We start from the raw sequence: 9,797 nt of genomic DNA on the forward strand, positions 1-9,797 counted from the left end.
GGAATTGTGATCTCAATGCCTGATGTGCTTGGTACCTGGATGGGTGCGCACAGGGCACCCAACTAGTTGCCTATTGCCAGCTGGGGGCAGGGGTGACCTCTGCCCCACCTTCCCTGAGAAGATGCAGGATGCACCAGGCCTCGACCCTCCCGGTGTCCATGCCCAGGCCCTCCTGGGGTGGAGGGTGGTGGGGGGGGGGAGCGGGCAGCCTTGAACCGTCATGGGGTGATGAGGTGGGGGGAGGCCACATTCCCGGAGCCTCCACGGTCCCAGTGGACTTCACTCACACCACAGCATCAGAGACGACTGTTAGGAAATTCAAGATGGAAACCACAGAGAGCTGAACCCCAAGGCAGCCCCTCAGAGCCCCTGAGCTCTGGGCCCCAGGGCGGCACTGGGCACACGCCAGAGCATTAACAGGGCTTTCTCTCGGGGCGGCGGAAAATCCAGACCTGACGCTAATTCCAACAAGATTTGGTCTCAGACGGCCCAGATCTGTCACTTCTGCTTCGGGCTCTCTGGCTAAGCTCGCTGAGTGGGGCTTCATTCATTCATTCATTCATTCATTCATCGGTTTGTCCAGCAGTCCATTTCTTCCACCCCAGCTGCACGTGGCCCTGCTGGGGGAGGCACAGAACTCCGAGATCCTACGAGAATGTAATTCCCTCCTGTAGTTCCCAGTATCATTATGACAGAAATAATGCACACTGATAATCTTTTCTTTAAAAAACATCTGTTGAGAGCCCATAGCCTACCTCGCACTGGGTGAGCAGAACAGAGACACAGCCCTACCCCCGTGGAGTTTGCAGTCTTGTGGGGGGACGGCAAAACCACACAAGCAAAGATAACCTTATGAACTGTGGTGTGCAGTGTGCGGGTGACCTGGCCCTGGGGTAAGTGGGGCCGGGGAGGCCAGGCGAGGGTGAGCGGCCTCCTCCTGGCACAGCAGATGGGACACAGGCTCATCTGTAGGTGGAGCGGCTGGGAGCGTGTGCTCTGGAGTTAGCCCTGTGTTAACACAGCGGCGCGGACTGGGGCCTAAACAGCAGAGAGGTATTTCCACCTGGTCTTGGAGGCTGGAGGTCCGGCATCAAGGTGTGGGCAGGCTGGTTCCTCCTGAGGCCTCTCTCCTTGGCTTGCAGAGGGCCGTCTCCTCCCTGTGTCCTCACCTGTCGTCCCTCTGTGCGTGTCTGTGTCCTAATGCCCTCTTATTAGGACACCGCTCATACTGGATCAGGCCCACCCGCATGACCTCATTTTACCTTAATCACCTCTGTAAAGGCCCATCTCCAAATACAGTCGCATTCTGAGGTGCTGCAGTTAGGACTTCAACGTGTGAATTTCTGGGGACACAGTCCAGCCCATAACACACCCTCAGTCCGTTTCCGGCCCCACACGTGGTTATGTGATGTGGGCAAGTTCCCTTCTTCTCCTGCCTCGGTTTCCCCAGTTGCATCCCGAGGACCGTTTAGCACCTGTCTCATGGGGTCACAGAAGGTGCTGGAAGAGTGCTTGGCGCACGTTCAGCCCTCAGGGGAGGTTGAGCTACATGGGCTCTCAGTCCAAATACCAAGCCTGCCGGGGCGGGGGGTGGGGTGGCGGGAACTGGAGGGTCAAGCAAGCCCTGGGGACTCGCTGCCGGACCAAGCCCGGGTTGACAGCCCCACACTCACGTCCTGGTCCTGGGCTGACAGGAAGCAGGCAGGGTGGCAGAAACCGTTGGTGGCCCTGGGGGTGGGGGCGCTCCATGGGTTCCCTCTTCCCCGGTGCACAGGACCGGGCCACAGGCCCCGGCTGCAGGGCTGATCCATCTCCCCGCTCCTCCCACAGGGCCGGGCCTCCCTGGGCCTCACAGCAGAGGCCAACTTGAGGGGGGCGGTGCTCACCGCCAAGCCAGAGAAGCTTGTTCAGTGTGGAGCCTGGCTCTCTCTGCGACCACTGGACGTTTTAAAAAAATGTTTATAACAGCTTTATTCATAGTAGCCACAAAACTGGGAACAACCCAAAGCCCATGACCTGGTAAGTGGATAAATAAACTGTGGTGCATCCAAACAGCGGGAAGCTATTCAGCAGGACAAAGGAACCAGCCATGATGCACGCGGAACACCGGGGTCTTGAGAGCATTACGTAAGTGAAGAAGCCAGACTCAAAAGGCCACATCCTCTATGGTTCCACTCACACGACATTTTTTTAATAGACTTTATATTTTAGAGCAGTTTCAGGTTCACGGCACAGTTGAGCAGACAGTACGGCGAGTTCCCACGTGCCCCCTGGGCATCAGCTCACTTCTCCGAGTGTCAGGTCTCTGTCTGTAAATGGGGATATGGAGGGGACCATCAGGGAGAGTGGGGGATTCCACCAGGCAGTGGGTGTGGGAGTGCTTTGTAAACTGTAAGGTGCCGGATGGACCTCAGGGCAAGGGTGATTCTCAGAGCTCAATAAACACAGCGGAGGTTGCTCGCTGGCCGGCCGGCCCCCAGGGCTTGCAGATGGTGGGTGAGGCTGGCTCCCGAGGGTTCTGGAAGGGTGCCTCTGGCCAGGTAGATCAGAGCTGAGGAGGAGGGATCCTCCAGCCTGACTCGGCATCTCGCACGGTTCGTCAGTTGCTGTCATGATGGAAAACTACCAGCCTGTCCTCGAGGCTCCAGCGAGAGCTGGACACTCTTATCTCCCATTGGCATGCAGAGCCTCTGCGGCCGGGCCAGGCCCTGAGAGCCGGTGGGGAGATCGGGCCGTTTCTGCTCCTGGAGAACCGGGGGCCTCGTTGCTACACATGTCCCCTGCGGCTGCCACCAGCCATACGGGCTGAACCCCTGCTAGGTCCCCACCCATCGCAGCCCTGGGCAGAGGCCGGGAACCTGGAAGACGAGCATGGGAGGGCCTGTCATGCGGAGCCCCTGGGGACGGGGCTCAAGTCCTGGCCGTCGCCTCCCTGCTGTGTGACCTCAGCACCTTCCTTCACCTCTCTGAACCAATCTCTGAGACAGCTGTGTTTCTGTAGCACCCACCACATGCCGGTGGCACAGAGATCTGTGTGTGCCTCCCCACGATCCGTCCCCAAAACTGCCCAGGTACCAGGGAGGCCGAGACCTGAGCACATGGGGGCCCCCCAGGGCAGGTCGACTCTGAAGCTGGGGTTTGAACCCCGACCCCAGGGCCCCTGATCCTGTGACGGGGCACCAGGATCTCTGTGAGCAGAGAGGGGGATGGAAAGAGACTAGGTCTGGCCCTCTCTGCCTGCTGACCTTCTCCTGACAGTCCCCTAAGGTGGCAGGATGTCCTCCAGCTCAGCAGCCCCAGGAGGAGGGGGTCCCAGGTCAGGTCCCACGTGTAGCCCAGAAGCCAGAAAGGAGTGAGCCCCTCTTGACCACGTGGACTGAGGGTGGGAATGGGGACGATTCCCCAGAAAAGTCGAGTGTTCTGGCCAGGAGAGCAATGGACAGCGTGCAGATGTAAGGCAGCTCCTGGGGGCCCCGACTTGCCTACCTCCGCCTGAGGCCTCCAGGCAGCTGGAAGCTGGCCACTCACTGGGCCCGCTCCGCTGCTCGCCTCCAGAGGCCGGTGGCCTGCTGAGAGCTCCCTGCCTGCTCCCCCAGGCCACGCACCCTCGAGGGCAGGGGGCTGCACCCCTGGGAGAGTCAAGCTCTTTCCCGTGTGGTGAAAGGCATGGCCTGTCTCTGCTCCGTGTTTGCACCTGCTCCGTCTGGAGAAAGTTCTTCCTTAGACCACACTGGTAGGTCCCCCGTGGCAGAGTTGTCCTCTCCCAGGCCACCCCTGAGGCCCCTCCTGGAGCAACCCCTCCACAGAGCGGGCCCCTCCCCTTGGCTCCCCACTCTGATCTCTCTCCACTTTGCCGAGGTTTGCCTGGCCCTGGGACAGGGCTGAAGCTGCTGGGGGCTGGGCTCCTGGCCACGCGACCTGTCGGAGGCCCATGCTGTCCCCAGGCCGGGAACCTCCGGACCACCCTAACATGAGCCCCTGGCTGGGCTGCTAACACCCAGCTCCCAGGGACAGAACTCAGCTCTGAGCAGTGGGCGCAGTCTCAGACCCAGCGTCCTGGGGTGCCGTAGAACTACAGCAGGACGCTCCCCCACCCCTGCTTCTGACGGAGGAGAGCCGGATAAAGCGCTCCACAGCAAGGATGCTGCAACAGCCTCCCCAGTGCTCTTGCCCCTAGATGCATGGTTCCCCTTCTCAGGGGGAAAATCCCCAAACAGTTCTGCTGCAGACGGCAAACCTGTCGCCTTAACAAACAGCTTTTGTTTAAACTCCAGTAGGAAGATGCGCGGAGACAGATGGTTTGTTGACTGTGGAATCACATGTTGGTCTTTCCGTGTTCCCGTGGAACTAGGGGTGACCAGGATGGGAATTTTTTTTAACTTTTTTTTAAATTGTGGGAAAATACACATAACATAAAATTTACAGTCTTAACTATGTTACGTGTCCAGTTCAGTGGTATTAAGTACATTCACACTGTTGTGTAGCCATCATCGCTATCCACCCCCAGATCTCTTTTCCTCCTGTAAACCAGAAACTCTGTCCCCATTAAACACTAACTTCCTGTTATCCCCTCCCCCAGCCCCTGGCACCCACCATGACAATTTCTGTCTACGATTTTGACTAATCCAAGTAAGCATAGGGCTTTTTTGTTGCTGTTGTTTTGAGCCAAGGAGGAGAGTTTTAAGACAAAAAAATTTCTGCTGATCCTTATGTCACAGCTGTTCCTGCAGTGTCCCCACCAGAAGGTTCCCAGGCCCTCTTGCACACCTCTGATGACAGGGCGCTTACTCCCTCCTGGTGTGGCCCATGACTGAGACTCCGAAGGAGAGGAAGACCTGGAGGGTCATGTCAGCGGGCTCCCCTCCCTTCCCTTCACTGATCCCACAAGCGTTCACCTGACTCGCCAGGCCCCGCACTAGGGCAGGAGACATGAGCTCAAGGCAGGGCTGCCCTTGCGGGGGGCAGACCTTCAGTGCCAGCTGGAGGGGTCTGTGCCTGCTGCAGCGAGCGGGCAGCCCCCCACTCGGGGGCATCGCCGCTGGGCTGTGACTGGCTCATTGTGGGCACCACCCACGGCCCACTTGTGGATTCTGTTCTGTGCTGGCCTGAGCGCTGGGTCACTGCAGGTCCTCTGAGGAGCACAGGTAAGGGGGAGTTAGATGTGGGGGTTGCATGGGGGGATCACCAGGTCTGGGCAGGGCGCACCTTCAGACAGGGATGCAGGCCTGACCCCTACAAGAGGAGAGCGGAAGGAGAGCCGGGGGCGGAGCCTCAGTGCAGCGCAGCCCTGCGAGTCTGCAGTGATGGGGGCTCGAGTGAAGACTGCCCACAGGGGCCAGGCTCTGATACCGCCAGCGTGACACCCGGCTCATGGTGAGTGCTTCCTATGTGGCGGCTCATGGGAATCAGCGTCTCAGGGACCCCGAGTGACCCAGGGCAACTCGCAGCGAGAGCTGGAGCTGGCCCAGAGCCCCACTTCACAGAAGAAGGATGGGGCTTGGGGGGCTCGGGGCCCTGCTCCAGCCGGGACAGGGACACGGGAGCTGCAACCTCCGCCAGCCCGCGCAAACTTCAGGCACGTCCAGGGCACCATCGAGCGCAGGGTCGACCCGGCAGGCGGTGAGAATCAGCCGTGTGGGAGCGTGCACGGCCCTGGGCGGGCGAGGGTGGGGCCCCTCCAGGACACCCAGCTTCGGGTTTAGTGAGAAAATGCCTCATGAAGCAAACACACGTGGAATATGGCTCCAGTGCAGCCCTGCCCGTCCCCTGGAAGGACGCGGCTGAGGAACTGACCTCCTGGCGGACCAGAGGCTCGTGGAGGGCTGTGCTGGTCGGGTTCTCAGATGAGCGGCACCAGCTCGGGGCTGGGCTGAGGACGGGGAGTGCAGTGGGGGGTGGATCGACCAGGGAATGAAAAATGAGTGAACGAATGAGTGAGTGTATGAGTGAGTGAATGAGTGAGTGAGTGATACCTCAGGGTGCATCGTTACTGGTGCGCCACCCTCCCGTCCGAGCTCCCTGCCCAGCCTCGTCCTGTCCTCATCTCCACCTCTCTCACCAGTCGTGGGCCCTCCCCTTCTCACTGGGTCTGGGGGTCAGGGAAACGAGGGACTCCCGGGGGTGCCGAGAAGTTTGATGGGGGAGACAGGAGACCGGGGTTCGAGCCCCCATTCTGTCTGGACTCGCCGTGTGCCCACCCTGGCGGCGGCTCAACGAGGGAGCCCGGCAGAGACCTGCAGCCCCCACTCTGTAAAGTCTGGGGGAGCCTGCCTCGTTCACTCACAGGAGCAGGAGCGTGAGGACACGCCGTGCATGGGACGGGTGTGTTGAGATGAGGGGAGTAGAGTCTGGGGCAGGCGGGTGCCATGGACCCCTCTGGCGGTGCTGGCCGGAGTATGGCCACGGGGCCTCCGGGGGGGGGGGCGTCCAGGGTGGCAGCGCCATGCTCCCAGCTCCCCTGGTGCAGCGCAGAAACAAGCAATCAAAGCCTTTTTGCTGCCTTTCTAGCGCAGACAAAATCAATAAATTCTGAAAACACGAGAACAGCTGACCTTTGAGATTTCTAGCAAACCTTCAAAGCGGAAGTTTGGTTTGGGCTCTGGTTCAGAGCGAGGGGCCAAGTCTGAGGCCCTGGGAAGTGCCCCCGAATAGGCCCCAGCTCTGGGGTCCTGCAGACACAAGATGAGACCAGACCCACACGCCTCCGAGGGGCAGGCCTCGCTACGCGTGTTCCAGAAGGCGTGTAGCCAGAGCCGGCTCTCTCTGTGAGCTGCCTTATTGCTTCAACGCTCTAGTTGTGCCCCGGCTCCCCCCTCCCCACTGTGATGCAGCGACAGATGAGCATCACAGCTTTACAGGTGGGGAAACCAAGGCCCAGAGAAGGGCAGGGGCTTAGGCCTGACTCCCGGTCCACTCTGCCTCGCCCACCTGGACGCTGTCCCCGCTTCCTGCCTCGGGCTGCCCCTGCTGGATCGTGGGTCACTGTGGGCCCGTGTGGCACTGACTGGTGCCAGGGCACCCAGTACAGTTATTGGTTGATGCCCCACGATGATCCAGGCATGCTAGGGCCTGGGGAGCGGTGGCCGGGGCCAGCCATGGTCCCTCTGTGGGAGCCCACAGTGTCCTGGGGAGGCAGACACATAACTGATGCACAGAGCTGGTGGTGAGGAAAGCAGGGCCCTTTGGGGGCCGACCAGCCAGGGGGTGAAACAACGCAGTGGGACAACCATGCACACGTGAAGGCCTGCTGGCCCGTCTCTAGAGGGCATGCCCACCATGGGGTTCTGGGTCGCTGGGGTTGGTTCTACTTGGGGGGTCTGCCGACGCTCCTAGAAAAGACAGCTCTTGGCCTGAGCTTTGGAAAATGCGTGAACTGTCTCTGGAACATACAGAAAGTGAAGGGCATGGCAGAGGGAACAGCACAGAGACAGCTCAGAGGACACTGAGGGGTGACAGACCTGCTCCGGATACCTGAGGCTCCAGCAGCCAGAGTGACTGACGGGGAGGGCTGCCGGTAGCCTGTGCTTGGGGACGACGGGGCCTCGACTCCTGGGGCTTGGGAGGGACCTGGGAGGGACCTGGGTGGGGCCTTGCTCGTGGTTGTGGGAGGCTGAGGGTCGAGACCAGGAAGAGGAGAGAGTGGGGGTCCTACGGGAGGAGGTGGCCACAGAGCTGCAGGAGGGGACAGGTTAGAGAAACCCTGCAGAGAAAAGGTGGATAGGACTAGTGGAGGATCAGGAGAGGGAGAGGAGAGAGACAGAGATGACCCCTATCCTGGGCTAATGGCCAGGCCTGCAAGGAGGGCCAGGAGACCCCAAGGGACGGGTGTGAAGCTCAGGGGGAAGGCAAGCCCAGACGGAGTTTGGGGACCCTGAGTACAGAGATGGCGGCCCACGCATGGGGAGATGTGGGGTCTCCTGCAGGTCGGGGCGCCATCCACAGAGGCGTAGATCTGACGGTGGTGCAGGGGCCATCTGGCTCCCTCCCCAGGGGAGAAGCAGGGGCCCTCAGACCCAGGCCAGCAGCCCAGACCCACGGAGGGGGCAGGGCAGGAGGCTCGGGGGCTTGCGGCACGGAGGGCCAGGAGCAAGTTGCCCACTGCTCCACGCTGCCTGGACAGCCCGGCATGGCTCCACCCGGATGGGCCTGGCGGGAGCCAGGACTCCCAGCCAGTAGGGGCTTGGGGCAGATGGGCCACTGTGCCATTTCAGGCCCACTGCTGGCCGGTTTCCATGGACGCACTACAGCACGCCAGTTCCCTAGCTGGAAAGGGGGTCTTTGGAAGTCCAGGCAGGGGGAGAGTGGAGGGTAGGCAGATGGCCCCCATCAGCACTGCCTTAGTCAAGTTCCCCCCAAAGCAGGGCTCCTGGGCAGGTGCTCCGTCTTGGGTGCTCAGCCAAATGGAGACACGGCGGGTCCCATATTATCACTGTAAGACGGGTGACGACACGAGCTGAGAGGTTGGCCCTGTTGACCAGAATGGACACTGAGGCTGGGAGATGGGATGTGCCTGCTCATTGTCACCAAGGGGCGGTCCCAGAGCCCGGGACTGCCCACTACCCTTTACAGAAGCTGCCTGTGCACAGAGTGGACCTCAAACATATTAGCCAACTAAATAGGATAAAAGGAGAAGCCCCCAACCCTGTCAGCGGCCCCCTCCCTAAGAAAAATGGGGGTGATGTGGCAGAATGGCCAGTGGGCGCCGTCCACTGCAGCCGAGCCACTGGCTCTTTCTGACCTCAAGGTCTCAGAACAAGCCTTTCTGACAAGCAGCGAGTCCTTCGTGGCCCTGCTCCCGCCGGCCTCAAGCTGGGGTTAGTCTAGGCTGGTGGTTGGGGGGGCGGCTCCTTCTTGGACGTCTCACCTCTCTGATTCCAACAGGAAATGAGACTGTTACAGGAGACACTGGTTGGCAGGTGTGGGTACCAGATCAGATGAATGTACATGCATGTCCATGCGGGGAGCGTGAGCTGTGAGTCCGTGTGCACACGTGTGGGCCTGTCACGCGTATGTGTCAGCGTGCCCCGGGGCGTGCGTGTGGGTGCAGGTATACCCTTTTTTGATGTAGACACATAAATGAAGCATTTCCTCAGGTTACATATCCAGAGGCAAGAAGCAGGCAACATTTTAGGTTTCTCGTTTCTCTAAAAGACCAAAACAAACACACACTTCTCTCCGCAACTGTAGAGTGCTTGCGTCAGCAGAACAGGGCCGGGAGCAGCGGAATCTCATTAATTTCCCAGCACGACAAAACGAATTTCCCCTGGACCGGGGACGCGGGCTCTCCTGGCTTCCTGCGTGTCGGGCCTCCGGTGTGCGCAGGCACTGGGGGCTCTCCAGTCTAGGCCCCCCTCCTCAGCCCTGCATAGTGATGAATTGTTTGTTTTTTGGTTTACGGATAAGCAGCGTCAGATCAGCCTCTCTCCTGAGATCAGCTGGGCCCGTGAGGGCTGAGCCTGGAGCCACCCCTGGGCGATGGAAAGACTCAGAGAAAACCGTTCCCTTTGTCCCTAACTTTTCAGAGCAGTAAAATCAGGTTAAAATTAACCTCACGAGCTGCCATGATGGGAGAGGATTTAGGCCAGGAGTGTCAGTGGGTTTCCCATCGCACACCAAGGCATCTGAGGCTGCCTCTGGGGTCTGTGGAAAGATGGTCACAATCGACTAGTGATGCCTGCCAAGGGCAGGGGAGGGAGTGGGAGCGTGAGTGCTGTGTGTCGAGGGAGGCCAAGCTGGGCATGGTGGGCGTGGCCTTGAGGGGCAAGGGCTGCCCTAGTTACTGGTGACATCCCAGTCGT

Source organism: Ceratotherium simum, chromosome 8 (genome assembly GCF_057802395.1).
Source record: "Ceratotherium simum simum isolate JZ-2026a chromosome 8, ASM5780239v1, whole genome shotgun sequence".
In the NCBI taxonomy this organism is placed as follows: Eukaryota; Metazoa; Chordata; class Mammalia; order Perissodactyla; family Rhinocerotidae; genus Ceratotherium; species Ceratotherium simum.